The sequence below is a fragment of the Pantherophis guttatus genome, chromosome 15, assembly GCF_059756535.1.
Source record: "Pantherophis guttatus breed Tessera chromosome 15, ASM5975653v1, whole genome shotgun sequence".
Classification (NCBI taxonomy): Eukaryota; Metazoa; Chordata; class Lepidosauria; order Squamata; family Colubridae; genus Pantherophis; species Pantherophis guttatus.
Genome location: NC_142077.1, coordinates 16,359,336 through 16,382,009, shown reverse-complemented (window position 1 = coordinate 16,382,009; position 22,674 = coordinate 16,359,336). Strand labels below are relative to the sequence as shown.

The following is a 22,674-nucleotide window of genomic DNA, read 5'->3' as shown; positions in this document are numbered from 1 at the left end:
GAACATCCTGTGGAAAAAGGGGAATTTCCTTTTATCACTCACATCCTCTGAAACAATTGTATGACTGATCTGAAAAAGCAATGAAGAATTCTGTGTTATATTTGGGGTCAGATCAAGTCCAAAATATTAGATTTTAATAAATCCAACCTGGTTCTCATGAATGTATTAGAATAGTTTGTTAATCAGACATTGTTTAAAATATTAAAGACAGAATATTAGCAAGATTGTATCATAATAATGGAAAATAAGCAAATTATTATTAAATTATTAGTCTGCCTGGTGGCGCAGCAGACTAAAAGCATTGTGATTAACACCAGCTGTCTGCAATTACTGTAAATTCGAATCTCACCAGGCTCAAGGTTGACTCAGCCTTCCATCCTTTCTAAGGTAGGTAAATTGAGGACCCAGTTTGTGGGGGCAATAAGCTGACTTTGTATAAATATACAAAAGTATGAAGGCTATTGCTTAACGCATTGTAAGCCGCCCTGAGTCTCCGGAGAAGGGCGGCATATAAATCAAATTTTAAAAAAAATAAAAAAATAAAAAAAATGTAAAACATATTACTGTATCACCCCTATAATTTATCACAATTAGATTAACACGTGCAAATGCCAATGGAGTAATCTATTCCAATAAAGAGCCTATTATAATTTTCGAGGATTGCTGCATCTTTTTTTGCTTCTATATCCCAGATTCTTTCTGGAGGAAATTTTTTAACTTCTTTCTCCAGTTATACAAGAAACAGGCAGACCTCCTAAATTTATTTTTTAGCTGGTTCGCATCTTAATCAGCTGCTTTCCAGCAATGCTTTCCTCCACTCCTTATCTTAATTATTTTAGCTGGTTCACAGTATAATTTTAACTGCACACCAACCTTCTCCTTAACTTCTCCTAAATCTATTATAAAACTGGTTCACAACTCAAGTAGTTACCTTCTAGCAATGCTTTCCTCCACTCCTACCCCTATTTTTAACTGGTTCACAACTTTATTTCAATTGATCCCCAGGTATAGTCTCCTCCACTCCTAACTTTTTATTTTTAGCTAGTTCACAGTTTTGCTTTAACTGTTGACCAGCGTATGCTTTCCTCCACTCCTAGCTCAATATTTTGGCTGGTTCACAGCTTTGCTTTAACCGTTTTCCAGCCCATGCTTTCTCCCACTCCTAACTTTTCCTTTTTTTTTTAAAGATGTAAATGGATAAAATTTGGAACAAAATTGATTGAGGGAATGTGAATAATTGTACTTATTTTATGCCGGACCAAACCCTTGCTTTAAAACGATGTATTTTATGTTTTATGTTTAAAAAAATAAAATAAAAAATTTGGGGGGAAAAAAAGAAACAGGCAGACCTCATAGCCTAATAAGATTTCTCAGTTGCATAATCCAAGTTTGGTCTTTAATTGAAGTTTTGTCTGTTCCAACAGCCACAATTTTCAGAGTCTGCCAGTTTCCATAGATTAAATTTTATGCCAATGCCCATATTTTCTGAATTTAGACAAAGCAGAAGTTGTGTAAATTCCCAAATCAGCTCTGAGGGCAGCAGCTGGAGTCCTTTTACCCACCCCAAGATCCTCCTCAGATGCTGAGATTGGGTTGGTTCATGGGGGAAAACTGGGCCTCCTATACTTTAATAATTGGGGCTGTGGAAGCTGGAGAGATATGAGGTTTTCATTTAAGCACCACTTTCACTCCTGCCCTTTCTCTAACTGAGCTCCTTGGATGATGAGGGAGCCAAGATTCAGGCTCAGAGAAAACAACCCCAGGTAAGGAAAGGTGTTACTTGCTCTAACGGCTGACCATTTATAGCTATGATGTCATTTCACAAAGGCCATAACTTTTGAACTTGCTTTATAAATCATCAGATAATTATTAAGACAAAACAATCCAAGTCTGTATAATCCAATGTGTAAGTATGATAATATCACATTATCTGTATAAATCAGTGTATTCCAATAGGAATTTAGCAGGCGAAACATGTGTACCTATAACAGAACCTATAACAAAATAAAAGGGTTGGAAGGGACCTTGGAGGTCTTCTAGTCCAACCCCCTGTTCAAGCAGTAAACCAGGCATAGTAGCAGTAACTGTGAGAGGGATCCTGGAATCTTAGTGGACAACCAATTAAATATGAGTGAAGAGTGTGCAGCGGCAGCCAAAAAAGCCAATGCAATCCTAAATCACATTAACAGAGGGATGCAATCAAGATCAAGAGAGGTACTAATACTACCCTATAAAGCCCTAGTAAGACCACACCTGGAATACTGCATCCAGTTTTGGTCACCACACTATAAAAAAGATGTTGAGACTCTAGAAAAATTGCAGAGAAGAGCAACTGAGATGATGAGGGGACTGGAGGTTAAAACATACAATGAACGGTTGCAGGAACTGGGCATGGCTGGTCCAGTGAAGAGAAGGACCAGGGAAGGGATGATAGCAGTCTTCCAATATTTGAGGGGCTGCCACAGAGAGGAGGGGGTCAAGCTGTTTTCCAAAGCACCCAAAGGCCGGAATAAAATACGTGGCTCAGATAAAATAAGGGGAATTAAAATTAGGCATGATGATTACAGAATACGAGCATTCGCAGATGACCTGGTTGTGACTTTGACCCAACCAGTACAATTGGTTATAGGTCTAATGGATATAATTAATCAATATGGACAAGTATCTGGATTTAAAATAAATGCAGGGAAAACAAAGATAATAATTAAAAATATAGTTATAAGTCAAAAAGAAGAAATAGAAAGAATAATAGGATTTGAAACAGTAAAAAAGGTTAAATGTTTAGGGGTTTATATTATGACATCAAATGCAAACTTATATAAGCATAATTATGAATTGTTGTGGCAAAAAATACAGAAAGAGATGGAAAACTGGAAAAAGATTGTATTATGAGGCAGTTGCCCTCTCAGCAATTAGTGATTGGATTAATTCAACAGAAGAGAGAATATTGAATATTGAGGGATATGATTTGTTATATGGATGGTATGCATATTTACTATATGATAAAAAGGTGGACAAGAATTTTAAAAGTCATATATTAAGGAATGCATTACTACGTGTATGGAAAAAGTATCAATATAAATTAAATAATAAATTACCTATATGGGCAATACCTAGACATACGATAGAGAATATAAGTGTAGAACAGAAACAAGATGTGCTTACTTACAAAGAGCTTCTTATTATGGAAAGAGGTACATTGCAGTTAAAGTCTTTAGAGGTATTAAAGGAAGAAAGGATAATTCAAACTTGGTTTCAGTATGGACAGTTGTACAAGAGATGGAAAGAGGATCAGAAAATTGGTATCGTGCAAAATGAGGAAAATTTGATAAAACAAATTAGGGATCAAAGTCTAATGCATATTAAAAGGTTGTATAATGCATTGATAGAAATAGATTCAGAAACTGAGTTAGTGAAGGACTGTATGATAAAATGGGCACAAAATATCAGGAAACCAATAATGATGGATACATGGGAAAAAATATGGGTTAGAAATGTAAAATTTACCCAAGCCCAAAACCTGAGGGAAAATTTTTACAAAATGTTTTATAGATGGCACTTAGATACCAAAAAGTTAGCTTGTATGTATCTAAGTTTACAACCTACGTGCTGGAGATGTAAATGCAATGATGCAACGTATTATCATATATGGTGGACATGTAAAACAATTAAGGCATTTTGGATTAAGATATGGTGGATTATACAAAATATTCTTAAAAAGAAGATAAAATTTGCTCCACAGTTGTTTTTATTGGGTATAATTGTACGGTTATAGAGACTAATTTGATTCTGAACTTAATAACTGCAGCCAGACTTTTGGTGGCACAATATTGGAAGAAGGAAGACCTACCTACTATTGAAGAATGGACATTAAAAGTAGCTAATTTGGTGGAGATGGGTAAAATCTCTGCATATTTGAAGGATCACTCGAATGAAAGATACATATTGGAATGGAGAAGATGGATTGATTATATTCAAAACAAATATGGGACTAAAAAGTTGCAAATAGCTTATGAATGAAATATTTAGGTGAACTCTTCTATTCTTATATTTTGGTATGTATGGGGGAGTTAAAGTGTAAGGGGGAGTTAAGAACTTATAGTTAGTTTGTTTATGTTTGATTATGTTTGTTAAATGCGATACCCTGTATTTTGCTCTGGGAAGTCGGGAGGGGGGGGAGGGAGAAGGGAATGGGTGGGAGAAGGAAGGGGGGGGAAATTTGTTTGTAAAAATATTTTAAAACTTTTCAATAAAAAAAAAAGAAGAAGTTGTGGGAGCTTCATCACTGGAAGCTTTCAAGAAGAGACTGGACCGTCATCTGTCAGAAATGGTGTTGGGTCTGCCTGGACTAGATGACCTACAAGGTCTCTTCCAACTCTGTTAATCTGTATCTATCTATACTATTCCAGACAAGTGGCTGTCCAGTCTCTTCTTAAAAGCCTCCAGTGATGGACCACCCACAATTTCTGAAGGGGAGACGTTCCATTCCTCACCATTAGGAAATTTCTCCTTAGTTCTAGGTTGTTTCTCTCCTTAATTAGTTTCCATCCACTGTTTCTTGTCTTGTCTTCTAGTACTTTGGAAAATAGGTGGACCTCCTCTTCTTTGTGGCAGCCCCCCAAATATTGGTACATTGCTATGATGTCATCCCTCGTCCTTTTCACTAGACTAAACATCCTGAATTCCTGAAACTGTTCCTCATATGTTTTAGTCTCCAGACCCTTAATCATCTTTTCTGCACTCTTTCCAGAGTCTCTACATCTTTTTTAGAATATGGAGACTAAAACTGGATGCACTACTCCAAGTGGGGTCTTGCCAAGGCATTATAAAGCAGTACCAATATTTCATGTGATCTTGATTTTATCCCTCTGTTAATGCAACCTAGGACTGAATTTACTTTTTTGGCTGCTGCCACAGATTGCTGGCTCATATTTAAGTGATTCTCCACTAGGACTCCAAGATCCTCTCACAGTTACTGCTATGGAGCCATGTTTCACCTCATCTGTAAGTGGTTTTTCTAGCCTAAGTATAAAACCTTACTTTTCTCCACAATAAATTAAGTTTGTTAGATAGGCCCAGGATTCAAGTCTATCTAGATCCATCTGGATCTTCAGCCTATCTTCTGGGATATTGGCTACTTTTGCCAATTTAATGTTGTCTTCAGATTTGATGATTTCCCCATTTCTCCCCTCATCCAAATCATTCATGAAGATGTTGAAGAGAACTGGGCCTAAAATGGAACCTTGGGGTCCCCCACTGCTTGTTTCCCTCCATGCAGACGTAGTTCCATTGAGGACCACAGGCTGAGCCCATCTGGGGGTGATGCTGTCTATCCCACATATTTTCAGCTTCCCGAGAAATAGGTTGTGGTTTACTTTGTCAAAGCCTTTCTGAAATCCAAATACTGTATACTACATGCACTGCATTTCATTGGATATGGAAGGCATCATTTATGTGTGAAAATGAAGATGCCAATAGAGGCCCCAACAACCAGGGATATTTTTTGATCAGTTAAATAGTTGGTAGAATGTCTTCTTCAGGGAACATATTGCTTGCATTTCAGGACTTTTATGATCAATCTCAACATGAACATAATGGGGTAAAATATTGATGTTTTTGCTAATATGGAGAAAAGCAGCTTTTGAATTCCATGGAGAAGACATGATTGCATCTATTGCTCACCCACCACCACCCACCCCTCACTTTACCAGAAGGAGAAAAACACACACAAACCTGTGGGACTTTGTAGGTGCCTCCTAATGTTGAGATCTGGATGGAGAGATCTCTATCAGCTGTATCAAGAAGAGCCAGGAGGTTCTCCCTCCTTCCACAGCTGTAGTTGGGGACATTGGCTTCTCCAGTGGAGAGCATGTCCAGCAAGGCATCTGAAGTGTGAAAAGTGCTCCAATAGTTGTCATGGATGTTGTAGCCCAGTGTGAGATTGTGTAGGAGCTGGGAATTCTTGTTGACCATTTGAATGGTAAAAATTAAAATCAAGCCATATGAAAAAACATAAGAATTCCTATTGTTTAAAAAATATTATAATCAACAGCCACAACAAATACTTTTGTTATATATAATATATATAATCCTCCACAAGCCTACTGAGCCTTAAGCCAACATTGATCCAAAAGCAATGATCAGTTACACAAATATGGGAATGGGCTGAGGTACGGCAACTACAACTGATTCCACCACTACTTTAAATAAAATCCATTATTCAAGTGATAAATTAAGGATTGAACTGAGGGAGGAAAATAATCTGCAGGCCTTTCAGCTTTTTTTCAGACCCCTTTTTGAGTCTCTTTCACAAAATCAGACCAAAGAGAGAAGCCATGGAAATCAAAATCATTCAGGAAATTATACATATTCCCCAATATAGGAAGAAATGAAAAATAAAAAACTGAAAAAAAGGAGAGTGTTAGAATGGAGGGAGTGCAACTCGATCACCCTAAATGACTTACGAATCATGGAAAACAAACTGAAGAGAAGGAGCCACGTTGAAAAGCAACTTTGCATGCAATCTTTCCTTTCCATTGGTGACTATATTGATTAGATGGTCTCCTGGCCTGTAATAGTTCCATGGTTTTCCATCCTGGTTCTCCAAACTCAGCGGGCATTTCATCCTCAGCTTCCCAGAGACTGGATGGGACAAAAGCAGCATCAGAAGCAGAAGCATGAGATCCATCATTCATGGGGTGAATCAACGAATCCCTTCCCTGTTTCTAAAGAAGAATTAGAAGAATCAAAGGACTCTCACAAGGTGGAAAATCCAGTTGCTTTTTCTCAACACAGAGAAACACTCGGCTTCATCTGGAAAGGAGAGAGACGTAGATTCAAGAGCACAGACTCTGCCTGTCCCAAACCTCCATATTTCTCTGCCCAAAGTCTCCCCTGGAGGATTCGGCCAAAGAGCAGAGCTGAAACTTTTACCATAATTCTCCCTCTCAGGAGGGATCCCTGGATAATTCAAGTAGTTCTCGCAGTCAGAGATTGTTGGGAAATTCTCTGGAGGGAAATGAAAGGGAAATAATCCCCATGTGATTCATAATAACAGGGGCAGAGATGGAATTAAATCGGTCATCTAGAATTGAGAGTTTTGGGAGCTCCATGCAGGGAATACATGGCACCTGTGGCTGAAGAAAGGAATAAATCTGATATTTTTTTGCATAGTGATGAAAAACAAAACTCTGGGGGCCAGTTAATGCCGGAGAATGTCACAGATCTGAAATTGCTGCCAGCTGAGTTGGAACCAAAATATACTTTATTTTGAAAGCTAATGCTCAAGGGCATCGTAGAAAAGGGCTGATGCAATAGTGTGACCAACTCCTAGAGCAAAATCAATTTAAGTAAAAAAAAACTAAGTAGAAAAAAAAACAAGTGAAAAAAGATGAAGAGATTAAACTTTAATGAAAAAGTAATCACAACTTTGCATAGTTGAAAAAACACACAGAGAGACAGAAACACAGAGAGGTTAGAAAAAAACCAAGTGAAAAGAGATGGAGAAATCAAGGCTGCCTCTCACCCCATGTGGGGAGGGGAGGGGGAGAGGGAGGGGAGGGGAGCTCAGGACCCTCGTGTTGCAGATGGAAAGCTGATCTGCAAAATCCAACTTCCATTCTCTGAGACTAGGGAATGAGGAAGCCCATATCCCATGTTCCCCTGCCACCCTTTCCCATGCAGAGGCCAGGCAAGGGGACTCTTGCAGGGATGCCAGACAGGACTCTGCCCGGCTGAGTGGGGAGCCCCTCTTGGGAGAAGGAAGCTGGGGAGCCTGGTGGTGGGGAAAAGGAAGCAGATCTGCAAAATCCCACTCCAGGTTCCATCTTCTGAGTCCTGGAAACGGGGGAGATCATATCCCATGTTGCTCAGCCACTTCTTTCCATGCATGGGGCACTCAGGGGAAAGCAAAGCCCAGACCTACGGAGAAAGCCCAGGATGGCCAGGAAGGAAGAGGGGATCTGGGGCATTCCTGGGAAGAGACTAACCTGGTTTATGGGTTCCAAGGTTGAATGTTGTGGGGGGGGGCAGCCCCTGGGGTTTCTCCAGCCTCACTTGGGCTCCGTGTCTTTCCAGGAGAGGCTCTTGTGGGGGAGAAGCCATGCAGGGCTGGGTCTTCTGAGGGGGATCTGGGGTTGCCCTGAGGGAAAAGACAGCCAGCCTCACCCTGGAGGGGACCCTACATGACTCTGAGGAAGATGGGGGTCCCCTTTGGCCCCTTCAGAGCCCCCAGCTGAGGAGAACCTCTTCATTGCAGCCTTTTCTGGGGAAGGGATTAAGCCCCCCTCCCTCTGCAATTCTGGGAACTTTTGCCTCTTTCTCATCCCCCCCCAAAGCTTTGAATTTTGCTCTTTATTTGACCCCCCTCCCCTTTGGCTTGGCTTCTTCAGCCTCTTCTCCATCAGGCTGAGGGCAGGGAAGCTCCCAGGCAACCGTCTCTTCCCCCTCTTTGATTGGCTACAGGGTTGTCATGACGAAGGGGGCGGGCCAGGAATAGAAGCAGCCAGTAGAGAGAAAGAGAGGTGGGACTTTTGTCGTCCCTGAGAACTGGAGGATTTGAATGCAAAATCTGATTTCTTTTACAAAACCATTTATATTATTATGGAAAAGTAAAAAGTTGAGATTCCATTTTAATGCTTTATTTTACTGCAACAGAGGAAGTCTGCACTTTTTTTTCTCCCTCCCCCTACTTTTCTTTCCCCTCCCCCCATTTCTTCCTCTTTGTTTGTTTTTTTATTTTTGTATTTTATTCTATAATCTAATAAAATGTTTTTTTTAAAAAAAAGAACTGGAGGATTTGAATGCAAAATCTGATTTCTTCTGTTCAGATGCAGCCCAGAATCAGAAGGAGGGAAGGTCAGAGAATGGCCTAAAGGAATATTTAAAAATATATTTAAAAAAACAAAGAAAAACCTAGACTTTGACAGAAGAAAAATAAAAAGGGAACACCAAAAAAAGAGAAATTATCGAACTCTGTAGAAAAAGTTGTTTAGCTCTGTAGAGTGAGATCCATGAGATGTACAGCAATTAAAAACAAAGAATGATAAAAATCAGCCTTAAGCAAATCTATTGGAGATGCAGAGAAGAAAGATCAGAAGATGAAGTGAAATTGGACGTTTAAAAAAATAGTGTCGTCAAACAGCTTATAGAAAATTGCTAAAATAGTTAGTGTTAACATTACATTCTGCACAGGTTGAAAGGATGTAGAATTTAGAATTTTTCTTTATTTTGATAAAAAAATGTGTAAGCTTTCCTATTTCTGAAATAAAAATCTCACCCCAGCCATTGAAGGGAGAGACAAAAAAACCCAAATCAAATTCAAGTTTCTAGTTTGTGAGTATGGAATTTGGGTCAATCTGGGTGGTTTATATATATATGGAAAAGAGCCTCGGCTGTTGGAGGGAGAGAACTTGGTCCAGGGAGATCTCATCCCCTCCAGGCAACGGCCTCCCAAATACCCGGAGCTTCTCCTGGGCCATCCGAGACGGGAGAGGCTGAAGGGGAAGCTCTTCCAGGCCAGGAGACCATCTCATGGGGACAATCCTCAGTTGAACAAGAAGATCACACAGAACAAGGACTTCCAACCAGGCTCCTCCTTGTCAGTTTCATTCCTAAATCATTCCCTGTGCTGGAGTTTCCTTTCCTCTGTTTGCATTCCTAACACTTTCCTTTTTTCTTTTTTATTTCACTTACTCCTGTATTAACAGACCTGTCTAATTTCCTGAATGGTCTCGATTTCCAAAGCTTCTCTTCGTCTTATTTTCTGGAAGTCGCTGGAATCCAAAGATGGGACAGAATAAAAACCATAAAAACTCCAGATTATTTTCCTCTCTCCATCCAAACTTGAGTTCATCACTTGAATGCTAACTTTTGCTTAAAGTAGTGATTAAAACGGTTGTAATGGCCCCTGCCCAGCCCGGTCCCATATTTTTGTAGCTGCTGATTGATACACAATTCCTGATCCCTATAGAAACAAATGAGGTTTTTTTTAGAATTGGTAAATGTTTCTCACATTAAAAAAAAAACTTCTTCCTTTTATGATAGTTCTATTTTAAGGATTGAATTATTTTGAATCCCCTTTAAGGGCCAGAGAAAAATTAGTCCTTCTACAAATAATGGTTTGTTTGTGACTCTGAACTCTGGTGGAGCACTATCTCCATCCCACCTTCTCAACACTCATTCAATGTCAAGGTGATGAGTAACCACCATTTGCCTCTGGTTTTGGATCAGGGTTGGCTTGAGACTCAGTCAGCTGGTGGAGACAAAGAGGATTAAATTGAAGAAAAAGGATTTTCTTGCTTCTATTCATGATGATATAAGAATATAAGCATTTTGTGTAAAGGAGTTTCTCTATTAGTGACTTTAATATACTATGGTATATATTTGCTGTACAAATGGTCAGTAAGGATCCCCAGCTCCTGCACAATCTCACACTTGGCCACAACCTCCCTGACAACTATCAGAATCCACTTGGCCCTTCAGAGGCCTTGCTGGACGTGCTCTCTACTGGAGGAGCCCCTGTTCCCAGGGACAGTTGTGGGAGGAAGGACCACTTCCTTTGGCTCCTCTGGATGCAGCTGACAGGATGGACATCTCCATCCAGACGTCCACATTAGTGGGAACCTACAAAGCCCCACAGGTCCCTGTGTGTGTTTCGTTCTTTGGCAGACGGAGTGGGGAGTGATAGATCCAACCGTATCTTCTCCATGGAATCCAAGAGCTGCTTTTCACTGGTGTAGATGTCCTGGCTGGGGAGGGGGGTCCAGAGTGGGGAGGGGGAAGGGTCAAAACAGGCCTGTCCTTCCATGACAACAATCCCATTGCTTTGGGGTCTTTCTTCTGCTGCAGACTTGTCAAGTGGTCAAACGAGAGTGCAGACAGGAACCACTGTTGGACAGTCTGGTCATTCAAGACTTTCCAGGACTAATGAAGGATCCTGAAGGAATCAGGCCCAAAGAGTCATTCAATTCAATTCAATTCAACTCAACTCAATTCAATTCAATTCAACTCAACATTTATTACGGTCACATGCCAAAAGCATTAAAGACAACAAGAAAAATTAAAATACTGACAGTTTGCACCCCAATAATTAACAACTAAAAAAACCACAAATCTCTTAGAATTAAAATCAACACCGAGGCACATTAAAAAGCAGGAACCAATAGCAGAATTGAAGGAATTAAAAAAAGATCTTGAAGGGTATTCCAAATCCAGATCTCTATTTACATTACAAAATAAATTTCAAAGGATCAAATCGACTTTACAAAAGCATTTCCTCTTCAGCCCTTCAGTTCTTTCTTCTTTGAACCTTCTTACAAGTTATCCAGCAGCAGAAAAATGAGGGAGGGTCTCCTAGGGCCTACAAACCCTCTGGAAGTTGGGTCCATGATCCTGTACAGAACCTCCAAAAGTCATGGAAAAAATAGGGTGCACTTTTTGCCTGGTTCTCAGAGGCTTTTTGGTGTTGCCAGGATGTGGTGGAGACAGAGAATGTGTCCCGGAGGGGGAGGGGAGGAGGAGGAATAGGAGGAGGAGCTACTTGAAGGTCTTAGAGGTCCTTGGAGGCTGCCTCAGATCTCTTTTGATCCTGCGAGATCTCCTCCCGGATCTTACTGGGATTCCCGCCATTCTCTCTCTCCCAGGAAACGCTCCCTCCATTGTTTCTCTCTGGAAGAAGGAGACGTGGAGAGGTCAATGCAGAGAAGCAGCCAAAGATTCTTACTTACTAGCTTAGCCACAACAACAACTGCTTGCGGGGAAGGTCGTATTTTCGGGGAAACACGGTATTTCTTTTTTTTTTTTTTTTTAATACTTTATTGAATTTTCCAATTTTTAAAAAGACAATGTACAATCACAATCTTGATCCGAGGTGCAATGTTTACACATTTCATAGATCAAACATTAAATGAATTCCATCCATAGCTATACAATATGCAGTTCTATACAATTCTCTACATTTCTATACAATTAAGTCCATTTCGGGTGTCTAACAAATCGTAGCCTATTATCATATTTTTATCCTATTCTTTAACCAGTTATACCAAATTCCCCATACTTCGTAGTACTTAAAATTCTCTTCATTTTTTAGCTCGCTCGTCAATTTGGCCATCTCTGCGCACTCTAGAATTTTATTTATTAATGTTTCTTCAGAGGGGGTAGAGTTGGATTTCCAGAGTTTCGCAAAGGCTAATCTAGCCGCAGTAATAATTTGAATTGCCAGTTGGGTTTTATTGTTGTCGAGGCCATCTTCAATCATACCTAAGAGGAAGGATTCCGGGGCCAGGGCTATCTCTTGTCCCATTATTTCCGAGAGCCAGAGTCGAATCTTTAACCAAAACTTTTTGGTCTCAGGGCAAGTCCACCACAGATGGTAAAAGGTGCCGACCGTCTTTCCACATTTCCAACATAAGGCAGAAGAATTTGGAAATATTTTGGCCAGCCTGTCCGGGGCTAGGTACCACCTATGCAGCATTTTGTAGTGATTTTCCCTGAATGTTACCGATTTCGTTATTTTGAGATTTCTGTTCCAAGCTATCTCCCAGTCATTGAAATTAAGGCCATATCCTAAATTTTTCTCCCAAATGCTTAGCTGATTTTTAGCTATCTTCTCGGCTCTATCCTCATCTAATATAAGGTTATAGATTTTCGATAGCATTTTCTTATCTGGTCCCCAAATAATTTTGTCAAAATATCCATATTTCATTTCAATACCACATTTATCTCTATCTTCTTGAAATCTAGACTTAATCTGAAGATATTTCCACCAATCTAGAATAAACCCCTGGTCCCTCAGTACTTCCAAGGGTTTGAGCTTCCCTTCTTCATCCAAGATGTCCTTATATGTGCCCATTTTATAGTTCTCTCTTCTATTTGGGGCCACTAGAGCATCCATAATCGACAACCAGCTAGGAACCTTGGTATATATCTTCTGTCTAATTTCCAGCCACGTACGAATCAATGTCTCTCTAATTTTATGTTTATGGAAATGAGTTTTCTTCCTATCCTTTATATCCCAGAGGTAAGCGTGCCATCCTTCAAGGAGATCGTGTCCTTCTAGTGTTAAGATTCTACCTTCTTGTAATTTGATCCACTCCTTTATCCAAATTATTTTTGCCGCCTTTTGGTATAATTCCCAGTCAGGGAGCCCGAACCCTCCCAAATTTCTTTTCCCTTGAAGTGTCTTGAGAGAAATCCTCGATTTCTTACCCTCCCACAGAAAGTTCCTGATATGTTTATTCAGATCCAAAAAAAATTTTTTATCTAGTGATATCGGTATATTTTGAAATAGAAATAGAAATTTCGGTAAAATATTCATTTTGATCGCCGCAATTTTACCAGTCAGGGACAATTTAAGCCTCCTCCACCTATCAAGATCTTGATTAGTTTTCTGCAATAACGGGATATAGTTATCATCTTTTAATGAAGAGAGTCTCGCCGTAATCCATATTCCCAGATATTTTATCTTCTTAACTACCTGGAGGCCTAATAAATCTTCTAATTCTTTCGTTTGTGGGTTTGTCATATTTTTCACAATTATTTTGGTTTTGTTCTTATTAAGTTTAAAGCCCGCGACTTCTCCATAATTCTGAACTTCCTGCATTAATTTTAAGCTGGTATCTAATGGGTCTTCTATTATGAAGGCAACGTCGTCCGCAAAAGCCTGTGTTTTAAATATTTCCTTCCTAATCTTCAAGCCTTTGATATTTTCATTAGTTCTAATCCTTCTAAGTAAGACCTCTAATGCTAGAATGTAAAGTAAGGGGGATAGGGGACATCCCTGCCTAACTCCTCTTTGGATCTGAAATGTCTGGGTTCTGCCTCCGTTAACTAATATATTTGCCCTCTGATTTTGGTAAATATTCTCTATCATCCTCCTAAAGTTAGTCCCGAATCCCATTAGATCTATTTGGTTTATCATGAAGGTCCAATTCAGGTTGTCGAATGCCTTTTGGGCATCGACAAACATTAAAGCCATCTGTTTTCCAGGGTGTTGTTCATAATATTCAAAAGTATTTAGGACTGTTCTCAGATTGTCTCTAATCTGTCTCCCTGGGAGAAAACCATTTTGATCCTTATGTATCCATCGGTTTAAAATTTTCTTGAATCTCTCCGCTATTATAGTCATAAATAATTTGTAATCTGCGTTAAGCAGTGAGATAGGTCTATAGTTGGAGATCTGCTTCGGGTCGGCACCTTCTTTCAGAATGATCGTCAGGTACGCTTCCCTCCAGGAGTCTGGGATTGTTATACCAGCAATAACATCATTTAAAATTTCTAACAATTCCAATTTCAGAGCATCATCAAATTTTTGATATAATTCTCCGGGGAGACCATCAGGGCCTGGGGTTTTGTTCTTCTTTATTTTGGATAAGGCGGTTCTTAACTCCCCTATGGTGATCTTTTCATTTAACATTTCCTTTTCTTCTTCCGGAATTTGAGGAAGGTTGGCTTCCAACAAATACTGTTCTACCTTGTTTAACTCAATTCCTTCATTTTTGTAAAGACATTCATAAAATTTTCTTATGCTTTCTAATTTGTCTTCTTCCTTCGTCAACAGGATGCCCTGTGGGTCTTCTAAAGCTAGTATTTGGTTTTTTTCCTTCTCTTTTTTTAATTTATATGCGAGCCATCTCCCCGACTTGTAGATCCAAAGCTTGATTATAAGTGCGATATAACCAAAAAGAATAAAAGATCTCCCTTACCAAAGTTTTTTTTTTGATTTGGTGGATGAGATAAATTTAATTGACATGTGGCGTACCTTACACCCCCAGGACAGACAATATACATTTTACTCCATCCCACAGAACTCCTGGTCCAGAATCGATATGGTTTGGGTTACTAGAAAATTGGCATTAGAAATTAAGAAAGTTAACATGGACATCAATACTTGGGCAGATCATAAGCTCCTCGAAATTAGATGGTCTCATGATACGAAGAAAATACAACAGAGATGGAGCTTAAGGACCAATCTCCTAAATGAAAAAGAGTTCACACTCAAATTGAATGAAGAAATCAAACGCTTCTTCTTAGAAAATGGAAATCGAGGGACAGCCAAAGAAATTGTGTGGGACACTATGAAGGCCTATGTCAGAGGAGTAGCCATCTCATATACTGCCTTTAAAAATAAGGAAAAAAGAAAGAGTAGAGAAGAACTTACTCAAAAATTATTACAAACTGAGGCTGAATTACAGCAACGACCGGGAGATGAGGCGACGAAACAACAGTGGTTGATGATGAGACATAGACTGAATCTATTGGACCAGGAGGAGATAGCTCAAAAAATAAGAAGATCTAAGCATTATTGTTTCGAGAACGCTAACAAGTCGGAAACACGGTATTTCTTACCTCTCCAGTTGTTCCCGCAGCTCTTTGTTCTCCCTGAGGAGCTCCTGGTTCTTCCCAGCTTCCGTCAGAACCCTGCAGTGGAGATGGAGGTTTCGGAGTTCCAACATCTGGATTCTGTAAAATAGGAAGACAAGAGGGAAATGAGCCCTCTCAGGTCTTCACCCAAATCATCAAACCCTTTTAAAATGAAAACTAACTAAAATGCCTGGCACTTCCTTTGTTTTACATAGCCTTACTTTTTAATTACTTGAGTTTTGCCATAAAGGAATTTTCAGATCTTAAAACCTTTTCCCCCCCTTTTTTGGCTTTCATACCAGAAAATTCAAAACAATTTCCAAACTTTCTAATGGGGACAGAAGGGGGAGAAGACTGAACTGGGGAGAGCCGAGGGGGAGCCGAGAACTGAGGTCAGTGAGCAGCAGAGGAGGAGATCAAAGCAGGGACCTCCTAAATTCAGAGGAATTGGCCAGGAAAAGTCCCCGTCAAGAGATTCATGATGTCTCCCACCCATCCAGGCAACGTAATTCAACGCAGAACGTTGTGTAATGTGTGTCCGGGGTAGGGAGCTAAGGAGAATTGAAGAGGAAATCCTGGAAGGGAAAGTCAGGGTTTCTCACCTCCGCAGTTTCTCCTCCACCTCCCTGCAGAGTTCTGCGTTCTTCTCCGAAAGCTGGGCGTTTTTACTCAGGAGCTCCTCAGTCAGGGAGAACGACTTCTGCTTTCTGTTGCTGTAAATAGGAAAACCAGAGAGAAATTAGACCCTTCAGTTTTTTACTTGACTCATCAAACATTTTCTTCCATTGAAAAATATTAAAAATACCTTTATGTTTGTGTCGGTGTATAAATTCAGTCTTGCTATTCCTACCAACAATCCTTTCACCATTTATTGGGTCTTTTATAAAGGCTCCGTAAAAATGGCCAATGGGTACAGTTTGAGGGACTTTAGATACACCTCCAGGGTAGTCTTAAGGGATTGGATTAGTGACTTAAATATTAAGGTTTAATGTGTTGATAAGAGTTGTTTATAAGAGTTGGATTACTTAAGTTTTTACTTAAGTAATCTTAAGTAAAAAGTCTACACACCCCTATTAAAAGGCCAGGTTTTGGAAATGTAAAAGAAAAAATCAGACCAAGATAAATCCCTTCAGAGTACTTCCTCCTTTAACATAACATATAAGATGTACAATTCAAGTCAAAAAACAAACTGAAATCTTTGAAGGGAAAAAACTGATGTTAAATAGTAGTCATTAAATATGTGAAAAATCCATTATGTTTTAGCCTCCAGTCCCCTCATCGTCTTTGTTGCTCTTCTCTGCACTCTTTCTAGAGTCTCCACATCGTTTTTACATCGTGGCGACCAAAACTGGATGCAATATTCCAAGTGTGGCCTTACCAAGGCCTTAAAAAGTGGCATCAACACTTCACGTGGTCTTGATTGATGCAGCCTGGAACTGGGTTGGCTTTTTTGGCAGCTGCTGCACACGCCTGGCTCCTGTTTAAACGGTTGTCCACTAGGACTCCAAGATCCCTCTGAGAGTTACTCCTGTTGAGCGAGGTGCCCCATATACTGTCCCTGTGCATTTTGTTTTTCTTGGCTGAATGTAGAACCTCACTTTTTTCACCCTTGAATTTCATTTTGTTAGATAGCGCCCAATGTTCCAATTTTGGAGCCCTTTTGAAGGAAGAGTGGGCAAAGATTTCCATGGCAAGATCGGCTCTAAGGCCAAAAGACTAGATGCTCTCATAAAAGCCAAAGGTGTTTCAACAAAGGATTCCTTTAAAAAATAAATGTTATATTTTATATTCTTTAGGTAAAATGTAGACTTACGTGCCACTCTTCTCCCTCGGATTCCTCAGCGGTCGCCCCCCAGATGTTGCAGGAGCCTGGAAAAGTTAAAATAACAGCCGTGAAATATACATATCGTCAGAGGCTTTGAAAAGCATTTTTCCTACAAGCTCTTCAGCCGAAGAGGTTGCAGGGGAAAAAATGCCTTTAAAAGCCTCTGGCAATCCCAGCTGAGTTGCCTGATCATCAGAGGCTTTTCAAAGCATTTTTTTTTCTGCAACCTCTTAAGGTTGTAGAAAAAATGCTTTTAAAAGTTAAAAAAAAAAGGTGGCCACACCCACCCAGTCACATTAACCCCCCACCAAGCCACACCCACAAAATAAGCCACACCCACAGAACCGGGAGTAAAAAAAATTAGAACCCACCCCTGCCCCAGAAGATTTAGACTGCTTACCTTGGGGGGGCGGGTGGTAAAGGATCGCTGAGGGGGAGGACCTTCCTTGATAGGGGGCAGGTTGCCGGCCCGTGAATTCGTCTGCTGAAAAGCAACGGAGGCCATGAGGACGGTGGGCCTGAGCCCAGGAAAAACCCTCAAGCCCGGTTAATCCAGGCCCCCTCGCCCAAAAGAGCCATTTTGACTTCCAGGGTTTGGGTCCCATTGGGTACGTGTTGACAAACAATTAAAGAAATAAATACGACATACCTCCGTCGGTCCCCGTTTCCACAGGACGGGCTGCTCCTCTGGAACCACTGGAAAACAAATAGACTGCTTTAAAAACAGAAACTTATTGACATTGCCTCGACCTGGCCCCGCCTCATGGCCTCCCTCGCCTGGCCCCGCCTGGCCCTTCCCCTCCTGAGGGTCCCCCCCACCCCCTGAGAAAACGATCTTCTCAAGATCCCGTAGACCAGGGGTGAAATCTAAAATTTGTTACTACCGGTTCTGTGGGCGTGGCTTGGTGGTGGTGGGGTAATGTGATTGGGTGGGCGTGGCGATTTTTAAAAAACTTTTAAAACCATTTTTTCTACAACCTCTTCGGCGAAGTGGTTGTAAAAAATCCTTTCAAAAGGCTCTGACGATCCCAGCTGAGTTAACTGATAGTCAGAGGCTTTTTTTCTTTTAAATGCCTCTGACGATCAGGCAACTCAGCTTGGATCGTCAGAGGCATTTAAAAGAAAAAAAGCCTCTGAGGATCGCATGGTTCAGTTGGGCATGTGGGGGGGGGGCAGGGATTTTTGCTACCGGTTCTCCGAACCACCCGCCTCCATCACTACCGGATCGGGCGATCCGGTCCAAACCGGGAGCATTTCACCCCTGCCGTAGACCCTTTTGGCTCAGGCAGTGGAATTTCCCACCGGTTCCCTCTCTCCGCAAAGCGAAGGGACCACAGAAAGGCTGCCTAGCCCAGAATGGGGCTCCCTCAAACTTCGGAATTGGGAGTGTCTAGAAAGAACAGGGGGACCAATGGGAATTCTCCCTCCTTTAGCATCATCAGTCTCCGGGCAAAGTTTCCCTTGACTTCACCCAATGCAGGAGAGAGTTCCGCTCGGTTCTTCAGCCCAAGATCCCCCCTCCCACTTTCTCCGCTTCTCTCTCTCCGCAGAACTGGCTCTCCTCCTTCAGGTGAAGCCCCCAAGGACTCTGCCCGGAGACCGATGACGCTCAAGCAGGAAGAATTCCCATTGGTGCTGCTGCTGGTTCTGGCCCTTCCCACCTCCAAAGTCCGAGATCAACGCTTCCTCCCCCCAATTCAGACCCCCCCTTCCTCTTCTGGGGCTGGAAGCATCTGGCCGAGACGGACGCTCCTCCTTTCCCAGAGGAAGATTTCTGCCGGAGGAAGAATTTGGGGATCAGGTGGCGCTGGATGAGAAGAGGGGAGGTGCACCCCACAGCCAGGGATGACTTGGGGGTCACAGAAACCCCCAATCTGATGGGAAGCGACGGGAAGCCCTCCGCTAATCCAGGAAGAGGTGGAGAGGATCTGCAGCAGTGGTGGGTTCCTTCTGGTTGGGCCCAGTTCCGCTGAGCTGGTAGTGGTGACGATATGACTCACGGAACCGACTCTGCCACCCCCGCCCCTCATCTGCGCCCCCCCCACATTATTCTTACTTTTATTTGGCCCCATCCCCAATCTATTGCTGCCTCCTGAGTCCCAGCTGATCGGCTAGAAGGGAAAAAACTGTTTAAACTCTTGCTGTGGGGCTTCAAAAGGCCGCCCTACAGCTGATCAGTGTTAAAACAAATGAGTAGACCAGTGGTTCCCAAAGTGGGCAGTACTGCTCCCTGGGGGGTGGTGGGATGCCTTAGGGGGGCGGTAAGAGGCAAGGAGGGTAGCCCCCACCCTTTGGCCTGTGCAGTTATCCTTGCAAGCAAACAGCAAGAAAAAACAACTCCTTTCATCTTCAGCATAGGCTAATTAGCCCATTGATTAGATCGGCCTCCCAACTCTCAGCTGATTTGCTCTCAGATGTTTTGCAGAGGGCTCTGTTGCTGCAAAGAGCTAAATTGCTGGAGCAGATTTTTTTTCTCCTTGTGCAAATGAAGCTGAAAACGAAACTGAAAGTAAAGCAGGCGGTTGGCTTTGCTGTTTGCTGCAACGTTGGAAAATTAGGCAGAGGCAGAGTTCTTTTCTTTTTCCTCACCAAAAAAAGTAGGTGCAAACAATGGGAAATTTAGGGCAAAAGAGGAGAGTTCAAGATTTTAAAACACAAAAGAAAGAAAGCTCTATTTAACTAGGGAATTGTAATAATTGAGATACTATTAATTGTATATTGTGTTGAAAGCAGAAATTGTTAAGTTGTGGCTTGGAGGAATATATGGGGGAAATTATCTGGTTTATTATTATTGGTAAATATAATTAATTGATTTGTAAGAAATTGGATTGCATGGAAATAATTGGAATATTCATGTTCATATTGATTAATATACAAAAAAGATAGTTATATAACTAATTGATTTATATTAAAATGTTGAATTTGTATTAAACAACTGTAATATTACATAATTAACCAATGTGAGGATGGATATAAAAATAGATGACAATGGGAAGGGGTATAATATAGAATAGAAGGGGAAAATTGAATTTGATTAAGATTAGAGAGGAGGATGAAGGGTAATATTGGTTTTTTTAAAAAATAGATAAGGAATAAATATGGCAAAAAAGGAAATATAGAAATTGTAAATGTAATTGAAATGACTAAACACTGTTTAAATTTGTGAACCGGCCAAATACTCTGTTCAAAGAAAATACATTGTATGTTTGTATGTATGTTTCTAATTATTGCTATTTATTCATATTTGTTCTCTTTTATTCTTTAAAGTTTAACAATTCATTCTTTATCTTAATATCTTTATATTTGTTTGGGGTTGGCTTTCTTCCCTTTCATCTTTTTTATTGTACAGCAATCTTTCTCCTCAAACCTACCACCTCTCTCTTTTCTTTCCTTCTTCCCTTCTCTCCCCCCTCTTCTTCTCCTCCCTACTTCCTCTTCCTTTCTCCTTCTCCTCCTCTCTTCCTCCCTCTCTTACCCTCACTCCTACTCTAATTTCCCTTCCCTTCCTTCCTCCCTTCTCTTCCTTCCCTCTCTCTTCTTCCTTCTTCCTTCTTCCATCTGTCTTCTCCTTCCTTCATCCCTCTCTATAGCTGTATTCTTTTGTGCATATGGACTACTCAGAGGGCTGAAAAAGTTATTTTTGACTGGTCCTCGCACTTTTGACCAGTCCTAGAACTTACAACTGTCCTCACATTTTACGTTTTTGCCCTATCTTGTCACCATGGTGAAGAGAAGCAGTTGTGAAATGAGTGACACAGTTGTTAAGAATGCTACAATGGGCATAAATGATGACCAGTCATAAGTGCGAAGACTCATCAAAAGTGCGAGGACCTGTCAGAAATGATTTTTTTCAGCCCTCTGAGAAGTCCCTATACACAGAGCCATGGCCACCTGGTCACATGACCACAAGCCACGCCCACCCAGTCACATGACCACACCCACAAAATAAGCCACGCCCACAGAACCGGTAGTAAAAAAAATTAGAACCCACCCCTGCTTTCACACTGTCAATTGTTCACACTGCTCAAGCAAAACTAACAGGTGTGAATTAAGTTTTAGCTAAAAAATGGAGCTTTAATTCCAGAAGTCCATTCTTTAAACTTGGACTTCTGGAATTAAAAGGCTCTGGATTAAATGGTCCTCCAGAGAAAAGATGGAGAAGAGTATCTTGCTTTTAGACATGAGAAGAGCTGTCTAGAAAGGTGAGTTATGAGCTATTTTTACGTGATCAGAAATTTAATTTATTACCTGTTAAAAATGCAAAGCCAAGGAGTACAAGGAGCAAATAAGAGACCTTCCTGTTGGGGTTGGTTCTGGACCAAATCTTAGCTCTCGGCCCTCCTTGTGCCTTCTTGAAAAGCTTCCCCCCCCCCACACGCTCCACCGCCTGAGGAGGCAGGGGGGGCTGCAGGTTGATCCCAAGGGGGTCTGGGCTGGGCTACTGGGCTACCAGTTAAAAGCCTCTGCTAAATCCTAAAGAATTGTCACATGACCATCAAGCCACACCCACAAAATAAGCCACGCCCACAGAACCGGTAGTAAAAAAAATTAGAACCCACCCCTGGTCAGCCCCTTCTGATTTCAACCCCGATTCTGTCAGAATCTCCCTCCCTCCCTCCCTCCCTCCCTCCCTCCCTCCTTCTTTCTTTCTTTCTTTCTTTCTTTCTTTCTTTCTTTCTTTCTTTCTTTCTTTCTTTCTTTCTTTCCTTCCTTCCTTCCTTCCTTCCTTCCTCCCTCCCTCCCTCCCTCCCTCCCTCCCTCCCTCCTTCCTTCCTTCCTTCTTTCCTTCCTTTCTTCCTCCTTCCTTCCTTCCTTCCTTCTCATTATCCACAGGCCCCACCCCCCACCTGCTCTAAAGTAAGACATTCCCCCAAAATAAGACTTAAGAAACGTTTTTTATACTTAAAATGGTCATTAGGGCACAGAACCATTTGTTAAATTTTCTGAATCCCACCACTGGTTGTATCCTACCTTTATTTCTCCGCTGGACCTTTTTCTGGAAACGATAAAAGAAGTTTCCAGCCATCCCTGCAGTGGTAGCAGTTGAGAATGAGGCAGGACAGCCGGCCAAGGTCTTATGACACGTGCTGTGATGTCATCATCTCTGATCCAGCTGTGGGCAGATGCCAGGCTGCCCCCTCCAGCAACGGTGGACCTTTCCATAGGGAGCCTCACACGCGCTGACAGAGAGACCCCGAGAGGTCTGGAAGGAAAAGAGGAAATGGGGGGGGGGTGAAAGATGGAGGGGAGGCCCCCCAAGGCTCCCAGGAGAACTGAGCCCACAGAATGTTCCGCTAAGTGCTAATATTGTAATATTATGTAATATCATAATATTGTAATATCATAATATTATACAATACAGTACAATATCATAATATTATATTATGACCCCCCTAAGAGGTCTGTAAGGGACGTGCATAAGCACCCCAACGTGCCTTCCGTCCTTGTCCTACTGCCCCCATTTATTCGTATCCATTTCCTGCATTCAT

At 41.3% G+C, this 22,674-nt stretch overlaps 2 long non-coding RNA genes across 3 annotated transcripts; both read right to left on the bottom strand.

The window, feature by feature from the left end:
- Positions 1 to 10,997: 10,997 nt before the first annotated feature.
- On the bottom strand, positions 10,998 to 17,354 carry LOC148111998 (uncharacterized). Its single transcript, XR_015730003.1, has 4 exons — positions 17,174 to 17,354; positions 15,963 to 16,073; positions 15,346 to 15,459; positions 10,998 to 11,667 (listed from the first exon to the last, which is right to left on the bottom strand). It is a non-coding gene; the product is annotated as an uncharacterized LOC148111998 (long non-coding RNA).
- Positions 17,355 to 17,585: 231 nt separating this feature from the next.
- Positions 17,586 to 21,525, bottom strand: LOC148111997 (uncharacterized). Of its 2 annotated transcripts, none has more exons than XR_015730007.1 (3): positions 21,434 to 21,525; positions 17,835 to 17,881; positions 17,586 to 17,669 (listed from the first exon to the last, which is right to left on the bottom strand). It is a non-coding gene; the product is annotated as an uncharacterized LOC148111997 (long non-coding RNA). The 2 variants fall into 2 exon arrangements; XR_015730008.1 differs by having other exon boundaries at positions 17,605 to 17,666.
- Positions 21,526 to 22,674: the final 1,149 nt, after the last annotated feature.